Raw genomic sequence first — 15,574 nt, 5'->3', positions numbered from 1 at the left:
ATGGTGCTGAGAGATACTGCAGCTGTGGCTGCGTCGTAATGAAAGACAGGAAGGAAGGGTGATTGAGAAGGAGGCACCATCCCATCAACAGCGGTCATCAACAGAGGTATTGCGTTTTCAGTGGCTGAGCCTACAGTATCCATTTTGCCATTGGTGTAAATAGCGGGGATTTAAATGTTATCAGTTTACATTATATGTATCGTCGCAAATTGAGGGGCGTCACAGCAAACCTACTTACATTGAGTACTTTCAATCGTGGGAAACAGGAGGGATTTGGCAATGGCAGTGAATCATTTCAGAAAGGCTGCTATGATGGCGCAGCATGTTCACAAAGAGAAAATGCGGAGGCATGGCAGTGGGGAGTCAGAAGGAATGAGTTCTTTCTACACCAGTGTGAATGCTTACAGTGCCTGCTAAACTAGAGGAGGCATGTGCTGTGTTGTGGAGCATTGTAATGTGCAAGTCTACAGAAACGAGGAAACATTGCTTGATTGCCCCCCCCCCCCCCCATTGCTGTAGTGCATCATTAAACCCCTTTCTAAATCGAAACAAAAGAAGTAGGCGAGACACACTCTTTCCCCACTCTTCCAAGAAAGAGTTCATCATAATATATTAATCTAAGATCATGGCACCTAAAAACAGACTCTTTTCGATGATTTTCAGTCAATGAGTTTCCTTCACTAGGGCTTCTTCAGGCTGATGCAGTTTATTTCTGTGCGAGTAATGGAAACTGGGGAGTTTACTAAAAATTATTTATCCAGAAATGATTACAGAAGTTGACACAATACTTCGAAAAGTGAGCCCACTAACTCATGCAAAGCATTCTCTGTCAATTCATAGAGAGGGAGATGCCGTCCGTTAACCAAAGACTGTCCTCACTTTGGAGGTTAGTAGAGGGGAGTGATGGTGGCTGGAGGTGTTCTGTTAGAGGGCGTGGAAACTGTGGGAACGCAAGACCCATGGTTGATAATAGGATGCAGGAGAGCAAGAGGAGAATGGGAAGGACATTGGGAATCTAGATAAAAGCAATTAAGGGGCTTGAAGGGAGTAGCACGAGAAGTAAGCATAAGGCCAGAACTTCTGGGTTGGTGCCTCACCACACTGCCTCTTCACAATACTGAGATGGGCCACTTCTCTGTTTAGGTCTCGCCTGACCCAGCGCATGCGCTGGTCTGGCGAGACTTTTTGAGAGGGCTCCAAAAAGTGCTACCAGGCCCGCCTAGAGCAACAGTGCATGTGCGCGGGCGCGCACGCCACGCTTTACCGCGATTATTTTCACTTTAGCGGCCTCACGGCCGCTTTGATGTTTGATCGTGATCGCAATCACTTTTACTTTCGTGGCCGCACGGCCGCTTTGCATAGCCAATAGGTCTCGCTTTTGGGACCTTATAAGTATTTAGTTATGCAACTGTTGCATGACTAAACACTTATAAGGTCCCAAAGGCGAGACCTATTGGCTATGCCAATGCTTGTTTTACATGTGTTGACTGGCACACCCCAGTCACCCTGGCAATTCACTGTCTCTTCTGTGACATATGTTTGTACCACTTCCAACACAACACTGTCTCCTTTTCCCACCATCCCAACCACCCTTGTTCAACAGTGTCCCACCTTTTCTTTCTCACTCACTCCTTTCATCACTGGTCTGATCCTTTCTTTTTCTCTCACACATTTCACCTATCATCTCAGCCTTTTTTTTTATCACTACCACCCTTCCAACCTTTGTCCACACTTCTTTCTTTCTGTGATGATAAACATTTTATTATCATTATTATTTGTGTTAATATTGCGTTTATTATTGTTATCACCATCATCATCTTCTTCGTGTTTATTATTATTATTACTACTGTAATGGGTGAGTAGTTGATATGGTTTTTTGACAATATTTTGCATATCATTATGATACAGTTTAAATTCTCATCCCACAACTTAGTCTCTCGTTTCAGCACTTGCCACAAAGTCTTTCTTCAGATACTCTCAGGTTTACTTCCCCTTGTCTCTGCATCCACCTCTCTTTTGTAATTTTTCCTATGCCACGTTACCCCTCATCCCTTGCCTCAGCATCTCACATTTATGCACCTTTGCTTGTTTCCCTTTCGCAAGTTTTGTTCTGCATTTTCTCATTGCCCTTAGTCGCTGTTTTGCTTCCTCACGTCTCCCCCTTTTTATGTTTTTATTTTATTTCTGGCATGCGCATGTGACCACAGGTCACTGAGCACCAGGAGCATCAAGGAGGATTCGGACGGTCGGACACCTGGAGGATTAACATCAATCAGGAATAAACACTTGGGGTGTCATCTACATGAAAGTAACACAGCGCCGCACTGCAAGCCATTTTGCTGTGCCGAGCTGCGTAGTTTTCAAAGCACAGGGGTGCGTCGTATGAACACCAATACGACGCATCCTTGTGCTTTACCCAGCACTGGTGCACAATTGGCTGCCATGCGCCAGCACAGGCACCCTGGCGTTATTTTGCAAGGGGACCTGCGCTGCGGGGATGATTGTTTTTGTGCAGGATGGGACACCTTCCTGCACAAAAACAATAATTAATTGAATTTTCATGCATAGATAGAGGAAAAAACATGGAGAAATTAAAGCATTTCACCTCTTTGCGCCTTTCCAACTCCTCCCCTGGGGAGATGTAGGATTCTGACATTCTTAGTTTTTCAAAATGTGATAAATCTGGGAATGCATCAAGTTCCATTGATGGTGCGTGGGGACACCCACAGCAATACCCATGGAACGCCCCTTTCACTCAAAGTAATGCGTGAAAGGGGTCCATATTTACAAGGCCATGAAAAGTCATGCAGGATCACATTACATGGCATTGTAAATATGGGCAAGCCTATTGCGCTGCCGGGGCATCAAAAAAAGTGACGCACCGGCGGTGCAACGGGCTTGTAAATTAGCTCCTTGGAGAGAGGAGGGTCTTGAGGGGGTGAGTGATGTGCAACATGTAAAGGCCGGCTTCTTTTTTGATGAAGTTGGCCTTAAAATCAAATACATGTGCCGTGCTGCCTTACCTGAGCACATAGCAGCGAGAACAGCCCACCCATAGCTGCCAGGAATATATCTATATCCATGCTGCTTACATAAAAAGTAATTATGTCTGCTAGCACTTCCCCTTCAGACCATCCCTGTTTGATACCTGAGTATGGACAAGCATACGTCACTGTGCCCTTTTATCCAGCAATCAAACTGAGTTTTATGCTCTTTCGTTTTGGCTTATTTGACTTCGAAATCCTACTCCATACATGGAAGGGTGGGTATCAAAACACAAATTGCTGATTATGCAGCTACACATTGCAATTAATAAGTCATCTCATGTGCAAATGCCTAAAATTCATGGCACAAAGGAAGATACTCCTCAAGCCAACCTTCCTGGAGCTGAAAATAAGTACTTGCCGACAAGCGGTCATTAGCTGGTTGGGCGGCTCTTCCATTCCAATGATGTGCCAAGCAAGGAGTAAAATTTGTCACCCTGGTTACCTATGAATTTCAGCGCAAAGTCCAGACAACCTAAGGATAACAAAAACATAATGGACTTACCGGTTACCTGTTTTTTAGCACCCTCCCGGCAACATGTATAGTTTTAACCCATGTCACACCTCAAAATAAGAGATGGTAAACCTGGGAACACAGGACACGCACCAATCATAAACGAGATCACGTACAGGAATGTCATATTATTTTATGATTGACTTAATTTTAGTATAGTGCTACTATTTCCATTACAATTATAATTTTTTTTTTTATAAGATCATACTTGTTTATCGATAGCGTGATTCTATGTTTATCGGATGTCTTAATGTTTGTATTTATTCAAGTTTAGCACTTTATGGTTAGAAATAACTGAATAAAGTTATTCACTATCAGTGATTTACAAAGGACTGACAATACCTGGAAGAAAGAAAAGTGAGATATCTGCAAAGGATTGTAAGTACGTATTATTATGATCCAGGAAATAATTCAGCTTACATCGCCATTGTATGAGTCCAGGCATACTGCTTCCTAGTGGGACAGCATGCCATGGGCATGTTCTAGTGCCGTTCCTGTACCACTTTGTCTCCAGTCTGTTTGGCTCTCCCCGCCGTCCAGTGACCTCTTGGTGCGATATGTTAAGGACTCCTTCTTCTGGGTAGTCTGGTGTGGATCCATGAGCATTCTGCCATGTAAGGGTGATGCACCTGAAAGATGCTCCAGACTAGAGTGTTGTGACTGCTATTAGCTCATGACAGCGTTTAGCTGTAGTCTTTTTTTGAGAATTGTGGCAGCCATGTTAGAGCTGCACCGCACATTCTTCCTGGGAGAGGCTAGTCCTTGGGTGACAGAAAAGAGCTGAAATGTCTAAAAATTCTAAAAGAGGGCACAGTGAAGGATTAAGTTTCAAAGTGGTGTTTACTTTGAGATTTTATACTGTGCTACGTGATGCTGGAAGCATCCTCGAAGCACAGGGGAGAACGAGTGAAGGTGGAAGAATGCACAAATATGGTTGTGAAATGGGCTGGACTTTCTCTGTGTTGACTCTAGAGTATGTGTCCTGGCAAAGCCTTGGCTGGAGAACAGTAGCCAGCTTTAGGTGTCTGTCTGGACTTGGGAAGACCAAGTAGGAAGCAGGGTTCCTGTGATGCGCATGACTGTCTGAGGTGTCTAGCTTGACTGAGGACGTGGAGACGGGCCAACATGGCCGGGCCTCAAGCAGTGTTTTCCGGTGCTGTTGGTTCTTTGCCCACTTCGCCCTCAAGACCATCCTGGGTCATGAGGAGATCTGGTCCTTGGTATAGTCTTCCCTGTAAAACGTATACAACCACCAGAGCTGCTTGTGAAACTTAGTAGCCTTCCATAGATGAAGGTGTAGGGAATACTGTGACTGAGATAGAAGGTTTGGGCCCAAGCAATAGGTCTGGGCAGGGTTCAAAGCAGCCAACAGTATTTTGTTATGTGCATCTACCGTTTGTCCAATGTTTCGATGCATGCTGGGATCTGTATGTGGGCTCAGAGGACTAGTTAGCCACTCTTCCTGCTTGTGCCCAAGTTAGCTATATGTGTCCCATTGTGAGCCATGTATCAGTTCAAGTTGGCAGTGGGTTACTTGTAGCCAGAGGTCAGATGGAGGATATGTTGCCATCCAGGACACTGACCACTGCATCACACCTGGGGCAGATGTCCCAGACCAGAGAGAGCTAAAGCTCTATCGCTGGCAAATTGTCCGAGGTGCTACAACACACACTGCCCTGATGAGCCTAGTGAGATGATGGCATGGTGCAGTCAGCTAATCAGCAGGTCTCCCTGCCATGTCCAAAATGGCGGCTTACATATTTCTGGGGTGGTAGGAATTGCAGGACAGTAAACATGTTTGATGGTGGCAGGATGTTGACTGCAGAAAGTGGACAAATGAGAAACTACTGATAGAGATTAAAAAATAAGAAGTGACAAAGGCCATAAGAGAGAGAAAATAGGCCTGGAGCTACAACGCTGTCGGCAAGGGGGTAATAGTTTTAGGGCTGATGTAGAGTTTTGTAGATGGGTTAGTCCATCACAAACCGGGACAGTATCCTGTCCGTCTTTTTACAAGTGTCATAGGATATAATGCACTTGTAATAAAGTGGATGGAATATCAGTGACATTTGTGAAGGATGGAGGCATCCATCTAAATCAGGCCCTTAGTGTTTTAGTCTCAGTCTTCGCGATGGCAGGTGGTCTTAGTGTCACCGAGGTGAAATAATTTGTTGGCAAAGAGCCAAAAGGAACATCTGCTGCTTGTTGCTCCTGACTTCTGACCCTGCAGGAGCAATAAAACAGTGCATATGCTATCAAGATTTTTTGGTTGCCAAAAGGTATGAAAAGAAGGAACAACCAGAAATGTCAAAGCATAGAGCTTGAAGCAGAGAGAAAAATAGTGAAAAAGGTATGTTTGAGAAAATACTAGTGCATGGTGGGAAAGAGCAGGGTGGCAGAAGGTGGGGTACAATTTCAGAACAGACAAAGTTTGTTAGTAAAATAATGGGTGGAGTGAGAAATATTATGGATTTCCTCTTGGTACCATTACCATCTACATGACGATATGACAGTCTCTACACCAAATGGTCCTGATTACGTGTTGGGCAGAGCATAATCGTGTGCCGAATCTGGGTCCACTCAATCATGGCTCAGCTGGCGTTCCCACACCCGGGTATGGTAACATCGGATTTGATTTAACCAGATGTAAATTCTGGTTGGTGCAATCTCGTGAGCCTTCAGATGCCACACCAGCTGGATCTTGCCCGACTGACCGTTTGCTCTGGCAAGGGAGTAACATGTAATGTTCTCCATGTCAAAACTATTCTTTCTCTTCCATCCAGTGGCATACCTAGCCCTTTGGCCGCCGTGGCGGTCCCTGCATTTGCCTCATTGAAGAGCGGGGGGTGCTGGTGAGATTCCATCGATTGCTGCTTCAAGACAGCAGGTAAGAGCGGAAGGAGGCCGCCGCCCTCAAAACTTGTGCCGCCCAGGGCGGACCACCCCCATGCTACGCCACTGCTTCCGTCTACCAAATGCCCTCCCTTCACCCCTGCCCAACAAGGCACCCCTGTTTGCGTTTGCCACCTGATGTGAGCAAGTGGGAAATTTGAGTGCGAAACCCCTCAGAACAGGTATTACTGCTCTGTAATTCCAAGTCAGATATACACCATTCTGACAGTGGGAATTCCGTGTGGATATACGTGCCGGTAATGGCAATTCCGGCAGCCCGGAATCTCCTCATGGAATTTCAATCTACTTGTAATCGAGGCCTTTGGGTCCTAATCCCAATTGCATTTGAGTGCGTAATGTAGTTCTGCTGTGGTACTCCTTTACTTACTCTTACCGGCCTTCGTGAATTGGCCCAAACCACCAAAAATGAAAATGAAAGAGTACTGCTTCCCGCCCTCATCAATGCCTTTGTAATTCTTCTCCATAATCCATCTGGGGAGGGTGAAAATGCTACTGTGGTGAAATGATCAAGGCTATAAGAGAAATGGAGGCGAGGGGAATCTCTTGCGTGAGCTATTGCGAGAGTCCCCCCTGCTCGCCTCTAGACTGTTGATTAGTGATGTGGCAGAGTCAAAGGGAGGCAGGATTTAAGCCTTCCCTGTCACGTAATTGGAGCCTCGAGGCCAGGCAGTCCGGGAGATAGATGAGTCAAATAGTGGAACTTGGCTTACCAATCAACAATGTTTATTTCCGGTTAACAACCCCATACAATAAACTAAAAGGAATACCATCCAAGACAAGGAAAAACATCCAGAAGGTACAGTACATCACAACATAACATATAACGTGGAACATTACAGTTCTGTAAGTTGTACTACTGTACAAGAGGAATAGGATATGTATGAGGGTACTAATTATCACCCTAAATAGTTTTTTGTATATTATATTGATATAAAGAAGCAAATTTAGTTCTTTGAAACACAATTATTTGTAATGCTCATTTAGTATCAGATCATAGTATACTTTGATCATATCACTTGTTGAAAATGGCTGCAGCGGGCATGCCAAGCTGAAAATATGTATCTAGAGATTGCTTAGACCACTGAGGTAAACAGGTCTGTTTTGTAAATCGAGTGGTCTTAGAGAAGAAAATCCACCTTTCTAACTGCAAAGATAGTTCATTTTTTTCACGTGTTTCACCTATGCAGAATAAAAGAACATAACATGTATAACAGTTTCTTTTATCAAGGGAACATATGTGGCAATATTTAGACAGGGTGACCAAAGTCTTCCTCTTAACAGTGAAGCTTGCCAACTACAATATGCCAAGGAGAATGGTTAAATATAACGATTTGACCGACCAGAGCTTCGAATGTTCAATAGATGGAAACATAGTTTTGATACAAAAAGATTTCAGTTAATAAACTTAACCTTAGATTTAAAGTGTTTTTATTTCGACACATGATCAATATGAGTTTCATCAAGGTGTTCAAGAACCAGTTTTTGGAATTAGTCAGCTCAGTAATATTTTCAAAAACTGTTACTTTTCCTGAGGTCAGGCCTTGTCCGCCTCTAAAAAAGATTAGGGTAACATGGCTGCCATATTTTTGCTCTTGCCATGTGCAACAAAAATATATTTAATTTTTGTCAGATTTCTTTGACCATTTTATGCCAACTCGTACCCTAAAAAGGAGACATTTTCGCATAAACTTTCTAAGATGGTTCCTTCCAGTTGTATCTTAGACTGAAATGTCTTCTGGGGATTTAAAATCATGAGTACAGGTGGGACCTAACCACCAGTGTGCCACAATCGCTCGGTCACGCTCTGCGGCAATGAACCACACTTAACACTGAGGTATGAGCAAAGACCAGTGCTTGCTAAGGCCCCTTTATTTATACCTTCTGGCTGTGGTGAATCAACATCTGGGGCAAAGAGCTACCACTATGGAGAAAGGGTTGCTTACCACATCCCTTCCGCACTTGACTCTGAACCCTGTACTTGGAGCTGGTTCACAAAGTCCTTGAACTTCTGGTTCGGTATGGGGTGTCGTTGTCGATCATATCGCTGATGATGTGAGCGGTCTTCCCCTTCTTCCATGTCTTTGTTTCCTTGGGTCTCCTCACAATGTCGCTCTCCAGTATCAGGCTCAGCTGGAGTTCCCTTGCAATATAGTTGGCTTTGGAGTCCCTCAACTGCAGGTGGGTCATCAATCTCTATGTTCTCTTCTTCCTGCAGTCTCTGCTCACCAGGCATGTCCTCTTTCCTGATCCTTGAACCCTTTCGACTTACGGTCGATGGTTAGGCTGTTATTATGGTAACTTCTACGCTCACCACTGTCCACACTCCTGGTTCAGAAGTGTCTTGAATTTCCACCCAGGTCTTCTGTCTTTGATGATTACGCGATCCCCCTGTTCCACCTGTCGCAGAGTCGCTCACCTCTTGAGGCTTGCTCTCTTGTTGTTCTGCTTGCGACTTATATGTGCACCCTCCTGGTCATACTCTGGTGGAGTCCACACCAGGTTAGCCGGGATCATGACCCTCCTGGATCCTTTCAGCATGGGAGACCATGGGGGTACCGAATAGTGCAATGTGGTGTTCCCTCCGTATTCTGCTAGGAATCTCGGAAGACCGACTTCCAGGCTAACCCCTTCAAATGTGAAGATTCTGAGAATTTTGTTCAGGATTCACATGAATCGTTCAACCTCCCCCTTTGCTTGTGGCCATTGGGGTGTGATGCAGCGAAGTCTCATCCCCATATGGTCAAGAAGATCTTTGAATTCAGACCCCTGGAACGGTCTCCCATTGACTTTTTTGATCTCTTCCTGCAAGCAAAACAAAGCAAACACCTTTTCCAGCACAGGCGCCACATTTGCGAACGCTATCAATTCAACCAGTTTGACCCCAGGGTACTTGGAATGACTGTCCACAAGAACCAGAGTGATCCTTCCAACTGGGAAGCTCCCAAAGTCCATGCTTACCTTGGACCACGGGGTGACACATGTCTTCTCAGAGATGACCGCTGCCGGAGTCTGAAGGCTGCTTGCTGATGATGGCGCATGGGGAACATTGCCATGCCAGTTCATCCACTATGTCATCAAGACCTGGGAACCATATTTTCTCTAGCATTCAAGACTTCATCTTCGCTGGACCCTGATGTCCTTCATGTGCCAACACATCTACCTGTCGGTGCAGACTCTCGGGCATTATCAGCCGACTGCCCCTCTGTATGAGACCCTCTTGGGAGGCACTGAGCTCATGACATGCCCTCCACATTTGGGTGAGCCTCTCCTTGTCTGGGCCAACCCACCTGATAGCGTCATGCAGTAAGTCATGCCATGACCCTTGCTGCAGTGCCTCCAGCACTCTTGTTAGCACCATGTCACCAGAGGTCGCCACTTCTATCTCATGTATGCTCAATGCTCTCAGGCAGGCCCCTTGCGACACCAGTCAGCTGTACTCTTCTGTCGGATCCGCATCTCCACGCACCACACCATGGACTTGGGAGGATGTCTTGAGACAAATTCCGCCAAGTTGTTGGACCCTGTCAGTAGATTAACTCAAGGTGGTAGTACTGCAGCTGAATGGTCTATTGTTCTATGCGGGTGGTGGATGAATATGAACATGTTTTTGCAGCTCTCCTGGAACATCAATCCTGCACCCTGTGGAGGGACAGACGGTAAGTGGGCGGATAGAAGGACTAGTCAGGCTCAAAGATGAAGACTTTCAGAAGACAGGGATCTACTCCATTTGGGCAACACCTCCATGATTGCTGGCTTAGATGGAGAAAGTGAAGGTGCTGGCAAAGGGGAAGAACAAAAAAGTAGTCAGAGCAGAATAGACAGGACACTGGATTGTGTAGAGGGGCGAGCCACATGTGACTACTGAGCGAAGAGAGACTCATGGGAACAGGGCTGGTGTTTCTTGGCACCCCCCCAATGACCACCTCCACCACTGATTCTCACTAGCACCCTTTAACAGTGCCCCCTCAAGTCTCCATAACCACACCCTCTCAGATGTATTTAATTAGCTATATAGTGCCACCTGTACCAGTGTAGGGTGTCAAAGCACTTTACGTCACACACACATTGCACCGAGCCAATCAATCATATGTGTGTAAATTAGTTTAAACCAAATGTGACATAATCCTGCAGACTACAAGGTGAGTCACATGTCATCCATACTGGTAGACAGTATAGTTTAAGAGCTTAGTCTGGAGAAGCACAAACGAATAATTTTAAACATAACCCCATGGTTGGTGGTGACATTTAAAAACGAGGATTTTTTTTTTACCGAACTGTACCCTTTTTGAAACATTACAATATAAAAGACGTAGGAAAACATCATAATGCTCCAATCTATACCTTACAGTTTGCATGCAGCCCTTTGATGACAGGTGTTAGTTCACTGTTCCATGTTAGGATTTTAACATCTAAACTGCTAGTAAGAAAAGGATCTCTCTGACAAAAGCGCTGACCTATTTAAACTATATGCGCTTTGTAGTCTGCATGGTACACGTTCTTTGAAGCAGGCACATTAACTCTCTGTGCTTCCATAAAATGAGTTAAAACTTCCACTTGACAAAACTCCTTCTCTCTCCAGGAAGAACTTTAATCACCGTGTTATCTTGACATTTTTGTGTATGAAAATTGCGGAGGCCAGCAATGCAGCAGCAGGCTTAAAATATTTCCAAACTCGGCGCCCCCTGAAAGAGTCAGCACCCGGTGCGGTGGCACCGGTCGCACCGCCCTAGACCCGGCCCTGCATGGGAACTCTAGCCGAGCAGTGGTGTAATGTAAAATGATGGGCCCCCTTGCAGAACGGGAACAGTGGCCCATGAGTCTCCCGTATCGTACAAATATTCATTGGCCTTCGGGTGAAATGGGTCCCCGCTGAAGAGTTGGGGGGAGGGGCGCTGAGGGGTTGTGTTGCACCCCTGTGGACGACGAGGTTGCTATTGGTTTGGTGATTTGTGACAGAACTAGGGATGAGACTTCAGATGAGAGAATAGGGACCAGTTTGAAATAGAAGCTGGGTAAAGAGAATCAAACTCCAACACCTGCAGGGAAATATTGTACTTTAATTCTTGAGGTGTGTAAAACCACAGTACACTTTCGTAGTAGAATACAAAAGTAGTGACAGAAAGATCATCAGGATGAAAAATGAAGAAATGACAGATTATCTTGGAAAGGTTGTGGTGGACGAGCCCTAAACAGAGGGAATGCAATTGAGAGGTAGAAGTTCAGTTTCTGGCAGAAATATGAGAGCGTGTGGTAGCCAGACAGACCTCAAGAGACAGAATATTTCATAGTAAAGGCAAAAATAATCAGTATAGCAGAAACTGAAGGAGGTACGCCTCTGTATGCATGTGTGTGTGTATAGGCTTGTATAACCCACACACACTATGGAGTCTGGGCCAATCCCCAGAGTGATTATTTACACTGAGCGAGCCAAACAACAATAATCTGTATGAGTACCACAGCGCTATGAGGGCCGAACACCGCAGTGTTATTAGGTATTTTGGAGTGGGGGAGGTGTGTGTGTGTGTGTGTGTGTGTGTGTGTGTGTGTGTGTGTGTGTGTGAGAGAATGCGTGTTTATAGATGTGTGTGTTTTTTGGGGAAATGGGTGCGTATGAAATTAGTTCATTTGAATGTAAAAATACATTACATTTCTTGCTTTCTATACTAGTAAACGTTTTTAACGTGGATATTTCAACAGTTTTTTTAGAAATTGCAATTTTAGAAACAAGCCTTTTTTACCGGAGTATGTACGTTGAAAAATATTTTCAAACAATTTCATCAAGGACAGCTACATTCAAGTGCTTTCTTTTGGTAAGAAATCAGCGTGTCCATAAAGGACATTTAAAAGGACAGCAGGGCCAACAGCAGAAGAGATGAGTTAGAAATTGTGATTAAAACAAGGCAAGAAAGTGTGACGTAATAAGTACGAATGAAACCAGAAGGTGCAGAGATATCAAGAGAGGAGGGGGTATTCAGATGAAGCGAGTGGTCACCCTGTCATGTTAAGCTAGGAGAGTAACTGTCAACACACCACCCTGCACGACAGAGACAATACAACATGCAAAGCCATTCAGGGCCGGACTGGGAACCAAAACCGGCCCTGTCAAAGTGCTCGGCCGGCCCCCCTGGAGGTTGGGGGTGCGGCCGAGCTGTTTGCCATTGCCATCTTTGACCGATTTTGTTACAGGGTCCGATATTGAAGCTATGCTGCGAAAAACGCTCTGTAACAAAAACGGCCCCCCAGGGGTCCAAAACCAGCACCCACCCTGGCGGCCCACCGGGTAAATGCCCAGTGCCTGCTTCGGCCAGTCCAGCCAGTCCGGCCCGAAGCCATTACATACCCAGACTGGAAAGGAGATGAAAAGAGGGAAATTCTTGAAGCTGAGGCTGAGCATACTCTGCACCAAGAAAATAGCAGATCAGCCTTACTCCGCGCCCCCTTCACTCCAGTCAGTAGCTGAAACTTCATCCAAAGCCAGAACATATCATCCTCCATCTATAAAAGATCCCTTCCCACCTCTGTTTTCCCCCAACAGTATTATGTGATCCTACTATGAGGGTCGCATGCATGAAGACTTATGTAAGTGAAATGGTTGCCACTAATCTCTTACATGATGTGCATGCCAGGACATTGATGGAAAAGAGGGGACAGTCAGGCACAGAAGCGGATTGATCTGGGGCTCCTGTGGACTAAACTATCCATTCCAGGAATCTTAGTTTGAGCTCATGATCACAGGTGTGTATCCTGGTGCGTTCCTCATCCTTTCAAGTTCAATAAAATGAGTACCATGAGTTGGTTAAGAGTAAACAACTGGAATTCAGCACCAAGAGGCCTCAAGAGGTCCATGTAGGCTTTACAAAGAAGCCACGAGATTGTAGTGACTCAAAGATCAGATTATTTCTCTGCATTTGGATCAACTACACAGCTGCTGTAAAATGGAAGTCAACACAGCAAATTGGGTATGCATGAATACCCTTTTCTGGACAATAACAAGATTTGAACACCCGCAAGAATGGAGCCTAAGTAAGCTTCTGTTTTATTTGGTCCTATGAGCAACATCTATTTTGACCTTTAAGTCAATGATTTGTCTGTACAAGATAGTCCATATATCTCTCTTGTTCCTTTCATGAGACATCTAGATTTCTTGGACTCATATATTCATGTACTGTATTCAAACTATGACTTCAGATAACTCTGACACTCGCCCAGATCTCTGAGGTTTGAAATGCCCCAAAAGTGTTCCTTCTTCTACGGACTGATCAGAGATCTTATTCATTTAATGGGATCCCTCCTGTTTAGGCATGGTAATTTTTTTAATTAAATGAACGTAATCTTGCTTATGATTTTAAGGCTTTGTGTATTTCTCTTTTTTCATTTTAAAGTTTACGCTTTTTTGTGGAACGTTTCTCCCATAGGAGAATAGTTTGAGTAGAATACGTCTTGTGGCAACTATGAAACAGAGGTTTGCCGCAAGATGTGTTCTACTTGAATGAGTTTCCCACCGGTATCTTATGTAACTTGTGTTTGTAAGGTATGCGATTGCATTACATTTTCATGCAAAATTCGGTCAAGTGCTGGTCCCATTATACATGTAATGTACATAATTTTCGCAACACTGTGTATCTTGTGAGGGACAAAATAAAATTTGGATGCCTTATTTTAGAAGGAGAATGTTTAAAAAACCTGCGATATCACATTCTCAGTTTATGTTGTTTTTGTTTCAGACTCAGTTGTTCATATTATGGATATTTTAGTTTTCTAAGGTTCTCCTGGTAGTCAAAAGTGCCTAAGAAATATGGCCTAATAGAACTATTACACACAGACTGAGAATATGTTTTTTTAAGTCAGGTACACAGTACCACTTCTTTGGAACGGGACAGCAACACCAGTCTCGCTCTGTCTAGATATATGCTGTAGATCAGTGGTTCCACAAATACACAAATGATGAAATAGTTTATTTAATTCATAAACAAATATAAAAAATCGAAATTTTAATTCTAATGGGAAGGTTGAAGTGTTTCTAAATTTTGCTGAGGCTACCCATTTTCCATACTATATTCTGTTTAATGCATTTGCCATGCTCTCACAAATCAATTTGAGGGTCCCAACATACTTTTTAGCCCCCCCAATTTCAAATTCCTGTGGAGCATTTTTCAATTTTCAGTTTTGCTTCTTTATTTATATACTCTTCATTAATCAGTTAATATTGTTTAATTTTCTAAGCTGTTGCGGACCACCTGAGTAGGCATCACAGACTCCTAGTGGTCCCTGTACCACAGGTGAAGAACCACTGCTGTGTATCATCATATTATGGTGATGGTGATGTTCAACCTTAATATTGAACTTCAAATTTCAAAGTGCACTTATATTGACTATCGACTTCACAATATCGACTACCAATAGCACTTGCAGTGCTGGTATTATAATGGAATAAACAACACTATACGTTCCAGAGTTAACAGAAAATACCTGTGCAGGATGAGCTATTGTAGCCTTATAGCCCACCATAGCAGGCCCTACAGCCATTAAAAGTCCGCACTGGCGAGGGCCTTTAACAAGGGAGCGGGCCTTTAATGGGTGGGAGAGCATGCCACATAGGGCTCTAAGGCTATTAGAACATTCCGCCCCTAGAGGGCAGAAAGTTCTGATTTGTAAATCAAAGGCCGCACGGCGCCCAAAGGGATTGAAATCTCCTCGGCCCCCTTGAGGTCTTTTATTCACAGCAACAGCTGTGTACAAACATTGGAATGTTGAAGCTCCGGGCTTCTGCTAGCCATTAGAAGCCCAGAGCACTCCATTGTTTTAAACAGGGCACTCAACTTTCCAAGGTTCTGATCATCCATGGAATCAGTAAACTTGACAGTATTGCTGGAAAGAGACAAAAAACAATCTTGTTCACTGAGCATCACAGCTAGCAAACACTGTGAAAGACTGAAGGACATATATATCTTCCCTAACATGACCCAGTATTGTTCTAGTGTAAACCAATGACTGTCTCTGAGCAACCCTGTATGGTATACCTAAATAATGCATTTCATGAAACTGTAGTGTACCTTGCACTGCATTGTACATCGTTGCAAGGGTATACCCACTTATATCTGCC

At 44.3% G+C, this 15,574-nt stretch overlaps 1 protein-coding gene across 6 annotated transcripts in view; it reads left to right on the top strand.

Annotated features, from left to right (window-relative positions):
* The window catches only part of KCNMA1 (potassium calcium-activated channel subfamily M alpha 1), a 1,447,720-nt gene that overhangs the window by 763,298 nt on the left and 668,848 nt on the right, over positions 1-15,574 (top strand). The window lies entirely within an intron of this gene.

The sequence above is a fragment of the Triturus cristatus genome, chromosome 1_2 (assembly GCF_964204655.1).
Source record: "Triturus cristatus chromosome 1_2, aTriCri1.1, whole genome shotgun sequence".
In the NCBI taxonomy this organism is placed as follows: Eukaryota; Metazoa; Chordata; class Amphibia; order Caudata; family Salamandridae; genus Triturus; species Triturus cristatus.
Note: the sequence above shows the minus strand (reverse complement) of the source record. Positions and strands in the feature narration are given on the sequence as shown.